Raw genomic sequence first — 18,236 nt, forward strand, 5'->3', positions numbered from 1 at the left:
TATTGATGGGAATGTAAATTAGTACGGCCATTATGAAAAACAGTATGGAGGTTTCTGAAAAAATTAAAAATAGGACTACCATATGATCCAGCAATGATATATACTAGGTGCATATCCAGAGGAAATGAACTCAGTGTGTTGAAGGGACACCTACACTCCCACATTAATTGCAGCATTATTCATAATAGCCAAGATATGGAATCAACTTAAGGAGCCATCAACAAATGAAGTTTTAAAATGTGGTATGCTAGGCATGGTGGCTCATGCCTATAATCCCAGTATTTTGGAAGGCTGAGGCAGGAGGATCACTTGTGCCCAGGAGTTTGAAACCAGGCTAGGCAACATAGTGAGACCTCATCTCTACAAAATAAAAAAAAAATTAATTTGAAAAACAATATGCTGAAAAAATGTGCTACATGCTCATCATGGATGACATTAAAAAATAAGTAAATAAGCAATATGGTATATATACACAATGGAATACTATTCAGCCTTTAAAAAGAAGGAAATTCTGTCATTTGCAACAAGATGGAAGATCCTGGAGGACATTATGTTATGAGAAATAAGTCAGGCATAGGAAGACAAGTACTGTGTGATCTCACTTATATGAGGAATTGAAAAAAGTGAAACTTCTAGAAGCAGGGACAGAGAGTAGAATGTTGGTTGCCAGGGTTGGTTAGGAGGCCGGGGAGATGGGAGATGTTGGCCAAAGGGTACAAACTTTCAATATAACATGAATAAGTTCTGGAGATCTAATACACAGCACAGTGATTATAGTTAATAATACTGTATTGTGTACTTGAAATTTGCTAAGAGAATAGTTCTTAAGTGTGTTCATTATTGGGGGAACCAGCCCCCAATATTTCAACGTAGGTTCTTTTCTATTTTCCCTAAGTGTCAGCTGGTCTGAGAAAAAAAGAGAAAGAGTACAAGAGAGAGAAATTGTACAGCTGGGCCTCCGGGGGTGACATCACATGTCGGCAGGTTCCATGATGCCCACCTGAGCCGCAAAACCAGTAAGTTTTTATCAGAAATTTCAAAAGGGGAGGGGGCACTAACAGGGAGTGGGTCACAGAGATCACATGCTTCAAGCAAATGGCAATAAAAGATCACGAGGGCAGAAGGGCACAGCAAGGTCACAAGGCCAGGGCGAAATTAGAATTACTGATGAGGTTTCATGTCCCACTGTGCACGCATTGTCATTGATAAATATCTTAACAGAAAACAGGGTTCAAGAGCAGAGAACCGGTCTGACTACAATTCGCCAGGCTGGAATTTCCTAATCCTAGCAAGCCTGGGGGCACTGCAGGAGACCAGGGCGCTATTTCATCCCTTATCTTCAACCGCATAAGGCAGACAGCCCCAGAGCGGCCGTCCATACCCTCCCCCCCCACCCACACACCAGGAATGCATTCCCTTCCCAGGGTTATTCCTTAGTGGGAAAAGAATTCAGTGATATTTCTCCTACTCGTTTTCTGCAATAAGAAAGATATGACTCTGTTCTGCCCAGCCCCGCAGGCAGTCAGACCTTATGGTTATCTCCCTTATTCCCTGAACACTGCTGTTATCCTGTTCTTTTTCAGGGTGTCCAGATTTCATATTGTTCAAACACACATGTTTTACAAACAGTTTGTGCAGTTAACGCAATCATCACAGGGTCCTGAGGTGACATACATCCTCAGTTTACGAAGATGACGGGATTAAGAGATTAAAGTAAAAACTGGCATAGGAAATTATAAGAGTATCGATTGGGGAAGTGATAAATGTCCATGAAATCTTCACAATTGATGTTGAGAGACTGCAGTAAAGACAGGCGTAAGAAATTATAAAAGCATTAATTTGGGGAACTAATAAATGTCCATGAAATCTTCACAATTTATGTTCTTCTGCTGTGGCTTCATCCGGTCCCTCTGTTCGGGGTCCCTGAGTTCCCACAACAATTCATCACAAAAAGTAAAATGGTAAGAAGCTAGGCATGGTGGCGTATGCCTGTGGTATCAACTACTTGGGAGGCGGAGGCAGGAGGATCACTTGAGCTTGGCATGGGCGACATGCCAAGGAAGAAATAAAATGCCTTTTCTGGTTCCACTTGAGGGTTGAATTTTTAAAAAAGCAGACTTTTTTTGTGAGATAATGTATATATTAGCAAGCTTGATTTGGCCACTCCACATGTAAACACATTTCAAAACATCATGTTATGTACCATAAATATATATATATTTTGTCATTAAAAAATAAATTTAGGCAGGGCATGGTGGGTCGAGCCTGTAATCCCAGCACTTTGGGAGGCTGAGGTTGGAGGATCACTTGAGGCCAAGAGTTTGAGACCATTTTGGGCAACGTAGGGAGATCCCATCTCTACAAAAAAATTAAAAATGAGCCAGGTGAGGCAGTGTGCACCTGTAGTCCCAGCTACCCGAGAGGCTGAAGTAGGAGGATCACTTGAGCCCAGGAGTTTGAGGCTGCAGTGAGCTATGATTGTGCCACTGCACTTCAGCCTTGGCAATTGGGCGAGACCATCTCTCCAAATAAATAAACAATTTTTAAATGGTTCTTTGAAAAGGTTATTGATACTGAAAAACTCCTGACAAGATTAATAAATAAGAGAAGTCACAGATAACCAATAACAGGATTGAAGAAGGGGACATCATTATACATGTAAACAGATGACAAAAAGCTAAGAGGATATTATAGGCTGAGTGCGGTGGCTCACGCCTGTAATCCCAGCATTTGGGAGGATGAGGCGGGCGGATCACGAGGTCAAGGAGATTGATACCATCCTGGCTAACACAGTGAAACCCCGTCTCTACTAAAAATGCAAAGAATTAGCCGGGCATGGTGGTACGTGCTGTAATCCCAGCTACTCAGGAGACTAAGGCAGGAGAACTGCTTGAACCCAGGAGGCAGAGGTTGCAGTGAGCCAAGATCACACCACTGCACTCCAGCCTGGGCGACAGAGTGAGACTCCATCTCAAAAAAAAAAAAAAAAAAAAAAAAAAGCTAAGCAGATATTACAAACAAATTCATGGCAATAGATTAAAAAATCTATCTAAACATTCAGGTTGTTGTATACATCAATGGTTTGATTCTTTTAATTCTGAGTAGTATGCCATAGTATGGGTGTACTATAATTTGTTTAACCATTTACCTGTGGAAGGATTCTGGGCTTATTCCAGTTTTGAGCTATCACAAATAAAGCTGCTATAAATATTTGTGTCCAACATTTTTCTGGAATAAATGCCCAGGAGTGCAACTGCTGGGTAATATGGGTAATACGGTAGTAGCATGGTTAGTTTTGTAAGAAACTGCCAAACTGTTTTCCAGAGAAGCTGTACCGCTGTGCATTCCCACCACCAATGTAGGAGTGACTCAGTTTCTCCACATACTCACCAGCATTTAGTATTGTCACTATTTTTTATATTAACCATTCTGATAAGTGCACAGATTCATTTTTAAAAATATTTCATACAGATTTTGTTAGTATTCTGGAAGGATAAGTTGATTTGCAACATGCTAAATGATACTGTAACCTGTTAAACTCATTCTGTAATTGGTATTAATCAGTTTTTTGACAGATAGGATCCAGACATCTAGATAGTTTTAATTTAATTTTTATTTTTAAATTAATTTTTTTTTTGAGACAGGGTCTTGCTCTATCACCCAGGCTGGAACACAGTGGCATGATCTTGGCTCACTGCAACCTCTGCTTCCTGGTTCAAGTGTTTCTCCTCCCTCAGCCTCCTGAGTAGCTGGGATTACAGGCGCCAGCCACTATGCCTGGCTAATTTTTTTACTTTTAGTACAGACGACGGGGTTTCACCATGCTGGCCAGGCTGGTCTTGAACTCCTGACCTCAAGTGATCCACCAGCCTCAGCCTCCCAAAGTGTTGGGATTACAGGCAGTAAGCCACTGTGCCCAGCCTAGATAGTTTTTAAATCAACGAAAGTGAATCTGATTTGAAACCAGGGTTATGAACCACTGGTCTCAGAAGACATAAGCTTTGAGGGAAGTGGCCACAGTCAATGATGGGAAGAGACAATGGGAATACACAGTGGGATGGTAGAGATGATTGATGTTTCATAAACATAAACAAGGATGCCGTGACCCTGGGAAATAACATTTTTTGGAAAATAATTTTTAAACTTTTGAAATTTTTTTTTCTTTTTTTGAGACAGAGTCTTGCTTTGTAGCCCAGGCTGGTGTGCAGTGGCGCGATCTTGGCTCGCTCCAACCACTGCCTTCTGGGTTCAAGCGATTGTCCTGCCTCAGCCTCCTGAGTAGCTGGGATTACAGGTGTGTGCCACCATGCCGGGCTAATTTTTGTGTTTTTAGAAGAGACGGGGTTTCACCATGTTGGCCAGGCTGGTTTTGAACTCCTAGTCTCAAGTGATCTGCCCGCCTCGTCCTCCCAAAATGCTGGGATTACAGGCTTGAGCCACCGTGCTCAGACCCGGAAATTTAAAATAGATTAATTGTAAAGAAATCTATTTGGGCAAAAAATTTTAAATTTGAATACCGAAATAATAATGATTCCTTAGAGTCATAAAGGGTTTATTAACAAGAAATATAGTTGATAAAAGATATGTATGATTGCCCAACTTACATAGAAAAGAAAAAAATTGAAAAAGTTCAGGTGGTGACTAGTCAAGTTAATTGATTATTAAGGATATCAGAATCTCTAGGCGGGTGCGGTGGCTTACGCCTGTAATCCCAGCACTTTGGGAGGCCGAGGTGGGTGGATCACTTGAGGTCAGGAGTTCGAGACCAGCCTGGTCAACATGGGGAAACCCCCTCTCTACTAAAAATACAACAATCAGCTGGGCGTGGTGGCGACTGCCTGTAATCCCAGCTACTGGGGAGGCTGAGGCAGGAGAATTTCTTGAACCCGGGAGGCAGAGGTCGCAGTGAACCGAGATCGCGCCACTGCACTCCAGCCTGGGTGACAGAGGGAGACTCCCTCTCAAAAAAACAAAATCAATCAATCAATCGGCCCACCTAGGAAAATTGTGGATTGTGTCGCTAGGGGGCGCTGAACCTCTACAGAGCAATGCAGGAAGGGAAAATTTAAAATTCTCAGAACCCTACATGTAACACCTCTCTGTAAAAGACAAGGAACACCAATTAGAAAATTAGAGTATGTTACTTAAAAAAGAGCAAGTCTAAGAGTAAGACATGTAAGAGAAGGAGAAAGGGAAGTTCTGCCCAGTGCCTCCTCTACCTTACTCTGGTAAGAGGAAGGCAAACAGCCTTTTCCAAACAGCCCCTGCCTCTCCGGTGGGTTCTGTCACATGCCAGCAAGAATCCTGACTAATACCAGACGCGATGTGCTACTTGGAGAACTGGTGGTCATGTCACCCAAATGGCTAGTCAGAGCCAGTCAGGGCGGGTAAGGTCTGAGTAGTCAAACTCGCACACCGTCTTGTGCTCCCCATCTGGATTTAGGAAATCGGGATCCACCCCGTCACTGAGGCCAGAAACCTGGGCTCCATTTTCCATTCCAATATCTCCTACTGATAATTTCACTAGCTTTGCTACCTGGCTACCTTAGAATTTAGACTGAAAAACCATTGTGCTCCATCAGAATAACTGCTTCTGCCACAAACTGAGTTCTAACCTTTCTACCTTCTCCACATTTCCCAGTATCACCACTGACCGAGTCCTGGTCTCGAAATGCTACAGGCCCCTCAAGAGAATTTTTAGGACACTATCTACAAGTCTATGAACTCAAGCTTGAGTATTGTGTCTCCTCCTCCTCCTCCTGCTTTTTCTTCCTCTTCCTCCTCTTCCCCCTTCTCCTCCTCCTCCTTCTCCCACAGGGTCTGCTTGTCTTGTCCAGGTTGGAATACAGTGGCACAGTCATAGCTCACTGCAGCCTTGAACTCCTGGGCTCAAGCGATCCTCCAGTCTCAGCCTCTCAGAGTGCTGGGATTACAGGTGTGAGACACCATACTGGGCTGAGTATTGTATATTTCTTTTTTTTTCTTTTTTTGTTTTTGAGACATGGTCTCATTCTGTCACCCAGGCTGGAGCGCAGTGGTGTGATCTCGGCTCACTGCAACCTCAACCTCAACCTCCTGGACTCCAGTGATCCTCCCACCTCAGCCTCTTGAGTAGCTGGAATTACATGCCTGGCTAATTTTTGTATTTTTGTAGAGATAAGGTTTTGCCATGTTGTCTAGGTTGGTCTCGAACTCCTGGACTCAAGCGATCTGCCTGCCTTGGTCTCCCAAAGTGCTAGGATTACAGGAGTGAGCCACCGTGTCAAGGCTGTGAGCACTGTACACTTCTAAAAGAAAAAATTATTATGCCTTCAAGATTGATTACAATTTTATACTAAAATTGTTCTTAGCATAATGCTGCTTAAATATGTCCAAACCCAATATCAGGTGTAAATTTCTTCTTTTTTTTTTTTTTGAGATGGAGTCTTGCCCTGTCGCCCAGGCTGGGGTGCAGTGGCGCAATCTTGGCTCACTGCAAACTCCACCTCTGGGGTTCAAACGATTCTCCTGCCTCAGCCTCCTGAGTAGCTGGGATTACAGGCGCCCACCACCATGCCCAGCTAATTTTTGTATTTTTAGTAGAGACAGGGTTTCATCATGTTGGCCAGGCTGGTCTCAAACTCCTGACCCCGTGATCCGCCCACCTCAGCCTCTCAAAGTGCTGAGATTACAGGCGTGAGCCACCGCGCCCGGCCAGGTGTAAATTTCTTATGCTTATAGCTCTTACGCAACTATAAGAGCAAAACAAACCTACGTATTAAATACCAAACAAATTACAAGTAATAAAATTAAATTGACAGCATTAACATACTATGATGGCTGATGCTGATTTGTTGAAACTAAGTCATCTCTCATATCACAGATTTCACAAAGCTGCTTTACAGCAGGTTCTTTTGCATTTGGCAAGTTGATGCTACCTTGGGCAGAGAAATGACTCAATCATAAAATTTTTCTCTAATTGAATTATACCCATCACTTGGTTTATGCATTCTCAGTTTATAAATTTTAGATGAAAAAAATCTGAATATATATACCTGTCATTTATTTTAAAAATTTTAGATATCGTGTGTTTTCAAACCCAAGATACTCTATGATATGATATGGAAGATACATTCTTCCGTCACTTCTACTACCACCATGATGAATAGAGAACTGATGGTGGAACACTGGGGAAAGGGGTTATTGGCCCTTGTTCTGAGTGACTGTTAACTCTGGGGGGACTGTGTCTGCTGAAAAACCAGTCAAGGTGTTTCTGTTGAACACATGCCCAGTTCAAACTCTGGCTAGTCTCAAACTCCTGGGCTTAAGTCATCCTCCAGCCTCAGCCTCCCGAGTAGCTGGGACTACAGGCATGCGCCACCATGCCCAGCTTGTATTATTATTTCTTTTTTTTTTTTTTTTTTTTGGGACGGAGTCTCGCTCTGTCGCCCAGGCTGGAGTGCAGTGGCGCAATCTCGGCTCACTACAAGCTCCGCCTCCCGGGTTCACGCCATTCTCCTGCCTCAGCCTCCAAGTAGCTGGGACTACAGGCGCCCGCCACCACGCCCGGCTATTTTTTTTTGTATTTTTAGTAGAGACGGGGTTTCACCGTGGTCTCGATCTCCTGACCTCGTGATCCGCCCGCCTCGGCCTCCCAAAGTGCTGGGATTACAAGCGTGAGCCACCGCGCCCGGCCATTTCTTTTTTTTTGAGATGGAGTTTCACTCTTGTCGCCCAGGCTGGAGTACAATGGCGTGGTCTCAGCTCATCTCAACCTTCGCCTCCCGGGTTCAAGCGATTCTCCTGCCTCAGCCTCCTGAGTAGCTGGGATTACAGGTGTGCACCACCACGCCCAGCTAATTTTTGTATTTTTAGTAGAGACAAGGTTTCATCATGTTGGCCAGGCTGGTCTCAAACTCCTGACCTCAGGTGATCCACCTGCCTCGGCCTCCAAAAGTGCTGGGATTACAGGCGTGAGCAACCACACCTGGCCTGTATTATTATTTCTAACATAACTTCAAACGAGACAAAGAAGAGATGGAAAAAGTATTAATTTAAGTTGTGAAGCCTAATTTTAAAAATCCTTATTTTAGGCCGGGCATGGCGGCTCATATCTATAATCCCAGCACTTTTGGAGGCCAAGGTGGGTGAAATCATTTGAGGTCAGGAGTTTGAAATCAGCATGGTCAACATGATGAGACTGTCTCTAATAAAAATACGAAAATTCGGTGGCTCACGCCTGTAATCCCAGCCCTTTGGGAGACCGAGGTGGGTGGATCACCTGAGATCAGGAGTTCGAGACCAGCCTGGCCAACATGGTGAAACCCTGTCTCTACTAAAAATACAAAAAATTAGCCAGGCATGGTGGTGCGTGCCTGTAATCCTAGCTACTCAGAAGGCTGAGGCAGGAGAATCACTTGAACCTGGGAGGCGGAGGTTACAGTGAGCTGAGATCACGCCATTGCCCTCCAGCCTGGGCAACAAGAGTGAAACTCCATCTCAAAAAAAAAAAAAAAGAAAAAAAAAGGGCCGGGTGCCGTGGCTCACGCCTGTAATCCCAGCACTTTGGGAGGCCGAGGCGGGCAGATTACGAGGTCAGAGATCGAGACCACCGTGAAACCCCGTCTCTACTAAAAATACAAAAAATTAGCTGGGTGTGGTGGCGGGCGCCTGTATATCCAGCTACTCGGAGAGGCTGAGGCAGGAGAATGGCGTGAACCCGGGAGGCGGGAGGCGGAGCTTGCAGTGAGCCGAGATTGCGCCACTGCACTCCAGCCTGGGTGACAGGGCGAGACTCCGTCTAAAAAAAAAAAAAAAAAAAGAAAAGAAAAGAAAATTAGCCAGGCTGGTGGTGCACGCCTGTAATCCCAGCTACTTGGGAAGCTGAGGCAGGAGAATTACTTGAACCCCGGAGATGGAGGTTGCAGTGAGCTGAGATAGCACCACTGCACTGGGCGACAGAGCTAGATTCTGTTTAAAAAAAAAAATCCTTATTTTAAGTGAAAAATTAGTAGAATTAAAGTAAATCAAGACAATATAAACATTAATGGTGGTGAAAGCTTGAAGCTCAAGTACAAGAGATTTGGGGTAGTAATAAGTCCAGAAAAAGCACTAAGACACTTTCTTGAAACTGCACTTTGTAGCAAGCAACCTTTAAAAAAATTAGTTTTCAGCCCCGATTTGGTGGCTCACACTTATAATCCTAGCACTTTGGGAGGCTGAGGCCAGAGGATTGCTTGAGGCCAGGAGTTCAAGACCAGCCTGGGCAACATAGCAAGACCCCATCTCTCATTTTAAAAAATAAAAACAAATTAGTTTTGAGATATAACTTACATATAATAAAATTCAATAATTTAAAAAGTACAGCTTGCTGAGCTCTGACAAATGTTTACAGTCATATGACGACTGCCACAATCATGATAAAGACCACAGAGTATCCCTCATCACCCTGAAAACTTCCCTTGTACTTCTTTGCAGCCAATCCTATACCCTGCCTCTGACCCCTGGAAACCTCTGAGCTGCCTTCTGTTTTGCCTTTTCCAGAATGTCATATAAATAGAATCATATAGTATTTGGATATAAATGGAATCATTAGTATTTACTCTGCTAGGCATATACTTGCTTCTTTCACATACCATAATGCTTTTGAGATTTGTCCATGTTCTTGCCTGTGTCCACAATCTGTTCCTTTTTTTTTTTTTTTTGAGACGGAGTCTCACTCTGTCGCCCAGGCTGGAGTGCAGTGGCACAATCTCGGCTCACTGCAAGCTCCGCCTCCCGGGTTCACGCCATTCTTCTGCCTCAGCCTCTCCCAGTAGCTGGGACTACAGGCGCCCGCCACCACGCCCAGCTAACTTTTTTTTTTTTTTTTTGTATTTTTAGTAGAGACGGGGTTTCACCGTGGTCTCAATCTCCTGACCTCATGATCCGCCCGCCTCGGCCTCCCAAAGTGCAATCTGTTCCTTTTATTGCTCAATAGTATTCCATTGCACGGACACACTGTGAGTTGTTGAACAGTTGAGGGACATTTGTGTTATTTCCAATTTGGCTATTATGAACAAAGTAGCTATAAACATTTGGGTCAAGAATTTTGTGTGAACATATTTTTTCATTTCTCTTTAAAATTTTTTTATTATTTCTTTTTCTTTTCTTAAAAATCCCAAAAGTGATAGTATTTTATTTTTCTTGAGTAAATACCTAAAAATAGAATTGCTAGGTCATATTATAAGCATATGTTTAGCTTTAAAAGTGGCCAAACTGCTTTCCAAAGCGGCTGTACCATTTTTCATTCCTACTAACGATGTATGAGAGTTCCAGTTGCTCCGCATTCCTGTCAACATTGTCAGTCTTTATAATTGTAGCCATTCTAGTGGGTGTATACAGGTGTTACACTGTAGTTTTAATTTGCATTTAACTAATGACTATTCATGTCATGCACCTTTTCATGTACTTATTGGCCATTTATATATCCATATTGGTGAGGTGTCCAAATCTTTTGCCCATTTTTAAATTAGTTTTTTTGTCTTCTTTTTAAGTTGTAAGAGTTCCATATGTATAGATTCTGGATATAAGCTCTATAGTAGGTATACAGTCTACACATATTTTCTCCCAGTCTGTGGTTTGCCTTTTTTTTTTCTTTTCTTTTCTTTTCTTTCTTTCTTTTTGTTTTTTAGACAGGGTCTCACTGTGTCACCCAGGCTGGAGTGCAGTGGCACAATCTTGGCTCACTGCACCCTGCATCTCCTGGGCTCAAGCAATTCTCGCACCTCAGCCTCTTGGGCAGCTGGGACTGCAGGCATGAGCCACCACACTCAGCTAATTTTTGTATTTGTTGCAGAGACAGGGTTTTACCATGTTGCCTAGGCTGGTCTCAAACTCCTGAGGTCAAGCTATCCACTGGCCTGGGCCTCCCAAAGTACTGGGATTACAGGGGTGAGCCACCACACCTGGCCAGCTTTTCATTTTCTCAAAAGTTTTTTTTTTTTTTTTTTTGGAAGAGCAAAAGTTTTCCACTTTGATAAGGTCCAATTTGTCAATTTTTTTCTTTTATGGTTCATGTTTTTTGTGTCTTAAGAAATCTTTGCTGAATGCAAGGTCACAAAGATCTTTTATCTTTCCTCATTTTAGAGCATTAGCTCTTATTTTTAGTTTTATGACCCATTATTTATGATGTAACAGTTGAGGTTCATTTTTTGGCATATGGCTTCCAATTGTTCCAGCAATACTTGTTAGAAAGACTAAAATTTCCCCCATTGAATAACCTTGGTACCTTTGCTAAAAATTTGTTTGCCACGAACATGTAAGCCTGTAAGCATATGAAGGGATGCAGAACATCATTAGTAATTAGGGAAATGCAAATTGAAACTACAGTAAGATTCTACTTCATACCCACTCAGAAAACTATAACTAAAAAAAGACAGGCTGCTGGGAATGCAAAATGGTGTAGTCACTTTGGAAAGCCATCTGGCAGTTCCTCAAAATATGAACACATATTTACCATATGACCCATCAGTTTCACTCCTAGGTATATACTTGTTCATAGCAGCATTATTCAGAATAGCTCAAAAACAGAAACAGTCCAAATACTCATCAGCTAATGAGAAGATAAACAAATTGTGGGATAGTATATGAGTACAATGGAATATTATTCAGCCCTAAAAAGGAATGAAGTACTGATGCATGCTAAAACATTATCGTGAAAATATAATGCTAAGTGAAAGAAGCCGGCCTGAAGAAACCTCGTATTACATGAGTCAATGTATATGAAATGTCTGGAGTTGGCAAACTACAGAGACAGAAAGTAGAGTAACAGTTGCCTAGGGTAGGGGTGAAGTGGTGGTATAAGGTGAAATGGGCAGTAATTGCTAATAGGTTCCAATTGTTTCCAATGAGGTTTCTTTTTGGGAGAAGATAATTTTTTTTTTTTTTTTTAGACAGTCTGTCTCTGTTGCCCAGGCTGGGAGTGCAGCGGCACGATCTTGGCTCACTGCATCCTCTGCCTCCTGGGCTAAAGCAATCCTCCTGCCTCAGCCTCCCAAGTAGCTGGGACCACGGGCACGCACCACCACGCTCAGTTAATTTTTGTGTGTGTGTTTGTTTGTTTCTTTTGGTAGGAATGGGTTTTCCCAGCCTAGGGGAGAGAAATTTTCTAAAACTAGGTTGTGGTGATGCTGCAGGACCCTCTCAATTTATTAAAAGCCATTGACTCGTATACTTTATTTTTTCTGTGAACTTTGTAGAGAAGTAGATTTGTGTACTTTAAGTGGGTAAATTGTATGGCATGTGAATTACACCTCAATAAGGCAGTTTTTAAAATCAAAAAATATATAATTGTTGAATTTAAAAGATTGTTCTGGCTGGGCATGGTGGCTCATGCCTGTAATAGCACTTGGGGAGGCTGAGGTGAGAGGATCACTTGAGCCTACGAGGTCGAGGCTGCAGTGAGCCATGATCGTGCCACACACTCCGGCTTGGGCAACAAAGCAAGACCTCGTCTCAAAATAAAATAAAGTTTTGTTCCTTAAAGTTATATTCTTGTTTCCACTACTACTATAAAACAATTATTTCCAGTGTTTGAAACAGCAGCTGTGTCTTCTCTCTGACATTGTTAAAATTTTTTCTAAAGTCACAACACACACACATAGGCATACTAAGAAAGAAAAAAAAGTTTAGTAAGTAAGTAGTAAATTTCATTGATGGGTCAATTACATAAAGAAACAGCAAGTTAAGTAAAAATAAAGTACACTGGAGAACCTGTAGACCACTGGGAATCCCGACTGACCTGAGTTTCAATCTGGTTGCTCCCCTGACGCATGGGTATCACCTGACCAGTGAGAATATGGAACTGCTGCCTCCCCAAGCCCCTCCTGTACAGGAAGCCTTCAATCCTGTGGCCTTCCAAGTTCTCCTGCATATCATCCTGTGTTTTTACATTAGAAACAACGTTTCCCCAGAGGTTTAATTTCTGCTTTGAAAGATCTATATGAAAGAGCCAAGATACAGTTAAGAAGGAAGGAATGTGCCATCATCTGTGTGTTTAAAATTATGTTTCAGGGCTGGGCGTGGTGGCTCACGCCTGTAATCCCAGCACTTTGGAAGGCTGAGGTGGGCGGATCACCTGAGGTCAGGAGTTCAAGAACAGCCTGACCAACGTGGTGAAACCCCGTCTCTACTAAAAGTACAAAAATTGGCCGGGTGTGGTGGTGTGCACCTGTAATCTCAGCTACTCAGGAGGCTGAGGCAGGAGAATTACTTGAGCCCAGGAGGCGGAGGTTGCAGTGAGCCAAGATCACACCACTGTACTCCAGCCTGAGTGACAGAGCAAGACTCTGTCTCAAAAAAATAAAAATAGAGTCTGTGAACTCAGAAGGCATACAATTCTTATAAACACTTTTCACTGTATTAAATTTATAATGTTACATATTTGACGGTGCACTTTGTAGAAATTCTAAGTACTTGGTAGCTAAATGTAAAAAAAGTGCACTCAATTTTTAGGCCACTACATACCTGTGACCGGTTGTGTCAATATTTGTAAATCAATAGGACTTGTATTTACTTGATCACTCCATGCTCTGGATGCTTCTTAATTCACTGACTAGAATTACAGGAAAATCATGCCCAAGTAAACTTTGGGTTCAAGCATTTTTATGGCTATGGAGAGGACCTGATGGAGGCTCTATTCAGCCCCAGCCCAGCCCCTTTCCTCACCGAGTAAGGGAATAGCAGGGGCTCTCCTCAAGTACTGGGGAGGTGGTCTGTATTTTTCCTGCATGCTCTCCTGGGCCGAGATTCGACCTTGCTCCTCTGGCTCGATATGACCCAGATGGTAGTGGTGATGGCAGCATATCTTGTTCACTCCAGCCGAGACTCTACAGTATTCCATAATGTCCCTCTGGCCTAGCAACTTAGTCTCTAAATGAACTCTAGCTCAGTGAAAGGGACAATCTTCCCCAGCTGGGAATATTCCACAGGAAGAGGGTTGACTAGAAAGAAGGCCTGCCTCTGCTCAAACCCTAGACTGAGCTACAGGTTTCTCTTGTCCCCAGCCTCTCACCTCCATAAGTCCTGCTCATGGCTGCTGAGGGGCTTGTCTTCTGACCAGTTCTGGCTGCTACCCTCTCCTGCCACCAGGGCTTTTGTGCAGTAAGGATGGCATGAGGCATAACTGCTAGTCAAGACCAAGAATGTGAGTTATTGCTAAGTTTCTCATACATGATATCAGTATTATGATTATACTGGAAAATGTCCTTTTTTAGGAGATGCATGCTGAAGTTTTGAGATCAAGTGTGATATGGTTTGAGCTTCCCCACCCAAATCTCATCTTGAATTCCGTGTTGTGGGAGGGACCCAGTGGGAGGTAATTGAATCATGGGGGCAGGTCTTTCCCGCGCTGTTCTCGTGATAGTAAGTCTCATGAGATCTGATGGTTCTATAAGGGGATTCTAAAATTAGCTTGTGGTGAAGCCAGCAGGACCTCCTCAATTTATTAAAAACCATTGACTTGGCCAGCGTCTCTACTAAAAATACAAAAATCAGCTGGGCATGGTGGCGGGCACATGTACTCCCAGCTACTCAGGAGGCTGAGGCAGGAGAATTGCTTGAACCTGGGAGGCGGAGGTTGCAGTGAGCCGAGATCACGCCACTGTACTCCAGCCTGGCGACAGACTGAGACTCGGTCTAAAAAAAAAAAAACAAAAAACCGTTGACTTTTATGCTTTATTTCTTCTGTGAACTTTGTAGAGAAGTAGATTTGTATACTTTAAGTGGATAAATTGTACGGCATGTGAACTATACCTCAATAAGGCAGTTTTTAAAATCCAAAAATACGTAATTGTTGAATTTAAGTTTGTTCCGACTGGGCATGGTAGTTCATGCCTGTAACAACAGCACTTGGGGAGGCTGTTATATTCTTGTTTCCACTAGTACTATAAGGGGGAGTTTCCCTGTGCAAGCTCTCTTTGCCTGCTGCCATCCATTTAAGATGTGACTTGCTCCTCCTTGCCTTCCGCCATGATTGTGAGGCCTCCCAGCCATGTGGAACTGTACGTCCATTAAATCCTTTTTCCTGTATAAATTACCAAGTCTTGGGTATGTCTTTATCAATAGCGTGAAAGTGAACTAATACAGTAAATTGGTACCAGTAGAGTGGTATTGAAAAGATACCTGAAAATGTGGAAGTGACTTTGGAACTGGGTAACAGGCAGAAGTTGGAAGTTTGGGGGGCTCAGAAGACAGGAAAATGTGGAAAAGTTTGGAACTCCCTAGAGACTGTTGAATGGCTTTGACCAACATACTTATAATGATATGGACAATGAAATCGAGGCTGAAGTGGTCTCAGATGAAGATGAGGAACTCGTAGGGAACTGGAGTAAAGGTGACTCTTGCTATGTTTTAACAGAGACTGGTGGCATTTTGCCCCGCCTTAGAGCTTTGTGGAACTTTGAACTTGAGAGAGATGATTTAGGGTATCTGGCAGAAGAAATTTCTAAGCAGCAAAGCATTAAAGAGGTAACTTTGGTGCTGTTAAAGGCATTCAGGGTTTTTTTTTTTTTTTTTTTTTTTTGATATGGAGTCTCACTCTGTTGCCCATGCTGGAGTGCAGTGGTGCGATCTCAGCTCACTGCAAGCTCCACCTCTAGGGTTCACACCATTCTCCTGCCTCAGCCTCCTGAGTAGCTGGGACTACAGGCACCCACCACCATGCCCAGCTAATTTTGTTTTTGTATTTTTAGTAGAGACGGGGTTTCACTGTGTTAGCCAGGATGGTCTCCATCTCCTGATCTTGTGATCTGCCTGCCCCAGCCTCCCAAAGTGCTGGGATTACAGGCGTGAGCCACCACACCCAGCCAGCACTCAGTTTTAAAAGGGAAACAGAATAAAAGTTTGGAAAATTTGCAGCCCGACAATGCAATAGAAAAGAAAATCCCATTTTCTGAGGAAAAATTCAAGCCAGCTGCAGAAACTTGCAGTTAAGAAGACAAATGTCAATCCACAAGACAATGGGGAAAATGTCTCCAGGGCATGTCAGAAGTCTTCATGGCAGCCCCTCCCATCACAGGTCCTAAGGCCTATGAGGAAAAAATGGTTTAGTGGGTCAGGCCCAGGGTCCCCATGCTGTGTGCAGCCTAGGGACTTGGTGCCCTGTGTCCCAGCCAATCCAGCCATGGCTAAAAGGGGCCAACATAGAGCTTAGACTGTGGCTTCAGAGAATGCAAGCCCCAAGCCTTGGCAGCTTCCACATAGTGTTGAGCCTGTGAGTGCACAGAAGTCAAGAATTGGGGTTTGGGAACCTCTGCCTAGATTTCAGAAGATGTATGGACACACCTGGATGTCCAGGCAGAAGTTTGTGGCAGGGGTGGTGCCCTCACGGAGAACCTCTGCTAGGGCAGTGTGGAAGAGAAATGTGGGGTAGGAGTCTCCACACAGAGTCCCTACTGGGGCACCCTCTAGTGGAGCTGTGAGAAGAGGGCCACCATCCTCCAGACCCCAAAATGGTAGCTCCACTGACATCTTACATCATTCACCTGGAAAAGCCACAGATACTCAACACCAGCCTGTGAAAGCAGCTGGGAGGCTGCACCCTGCAAAGCACACAGGGGCAGAGCTGCCCAAGACCATGGGAACCCACCTCTTGCATCAGTGTGACCTGGATGTGAGACAGAGAGTCAAAATAGATCACTTTGGAGCTTTAAGATTTGACTGCCCTGCTGGATTTTGGACTTGCATGGGGACTGTAGCCCCTTTGTTTTGGCCAATTTCTCCCATTTGGAACAGATGTATTTACCCAATGCCTGTACCCCCATTGTATCTAGGAAGTAAGTAACTTGCTTTTGATTTTATAGGCTCATAGAGGAAGGGACTTGCCTTGTCTCAGGTGAGACTTTGGACTGTGGATTTTTGAGTTAATGCTGAAATAAGACTTTGGGGGACTGTTGGGAAAGCATGATTAGGTTTGAAATGTGAGGATATGAGATTTGGGAGGGGCTACGGGTGAAATGATATGGTTTGGCTGTGTCTTTACCCAAATTTCGTCTTGAATTCCCACATGTTGTGGGAGGGACCCAGTGGGAGGTAATTAAATCATGGGGACAGGTCTTTCCCATGCTGTTTTCATGATAGTGAATTAAGTCTCACAAGATCTGATGGTTCTATAAGGAGTTTCCCTGCACAAGCTCTCTCGGGTTGCCTGCCGCCATGCATGTAAGACATGACTTGCTTCTCCTTGCCTTGCACCATGATTTTGAGGCCTCTCCAACCACATGGATCTGTAAGTCCATTAAAATTTTTTCCTGTATAAATTATCCAGACTTGGATGTCTTTATCAGCAGCATGAAAACAGACTAATACAAAGTGTCAAGGTACCTCACTTTCAAATAGTTCAGCAAACAAGATACACACACATACACACATACAAAACATATGTGCTGTGCATTACTATTTTTCACTAATTCTTTGCTTGTAAATAGGAAAACTGTGGTCAAGGGAGAGCTGGTCTTAGGCTGATGGCACCAGAACTACACGATTCTGCCAGAATGTGACTGATTAATCCTGAAAAGTATTTCTGCCCTTGGCAAGGAGTGGTTGGGTGGCACTGTATCAGCCTCAGGTTTGTGTATCCAGGACCACAAACTGATTGTAATTTGGAGAGGGTACATGAAATGTGAAATAATTTGGTAGGCCAGGGTGTGTGGATCACCTGAGGTCAGGAGTTCAAGACCAGCCTGGCCAACATGGTGAAACCCCATCTCTACTAAAAATACAAAAATTGGCCAGGCGCGGTGGCTCATACCTGCAATCCCAACACTTTGGGAGTCCAAGGTGGGTGGATTACTTGAGGTCAAGAGTTCAAGACAAGCCTGGCCAACATGGTGAAACCCCATCTCTACTAAAAATACAAACAAATTAGCTAGGCGTGGTGGCGGGCACCTGTAATCCCAGCTATTCGGGAGGCTGAGGCACGAGAACTGCTTGAACCTGGTTGGTGGAGGTTGCAGTGAGCCGAGATGGTGCCACTGTGCTCCAGCCTGGATGACAGAGTAAAACTCCATCTCGAAAACAACAACAAAAAAAATTAGCTGGGTGTAGTGGTATACCCGTGTAATCCCAGCTATTCAGGAGGCTGAGGCACGAGAATCGCTTGAACCCAGGAGGCAGAGTTTGCAGTGAGCCAAGATCATGCCATTGCACTCCAGCCTGGGTGACAGTGAGACTGTCTCAAAAAAAACGAAAAAAGAAAAAAGAAATGTGAAATGAGCATG

This window comes from Hylobates moloch, unplaced genomic scaffold (assembly GCF_009828535.3).
Source record: "Hylobates moloch isolate HMO894 unplaced genomic scaffold, HMol_V3 SCAFFOLD_13, whole genome shotgun sequence".
Taxonomy (NCBI): domain Eukaryota; kingdom Metazoa; phylum Chordata; class Mammalia; order Primates; family Hylobatidae; genus Hylobates; species Hylobates moloch.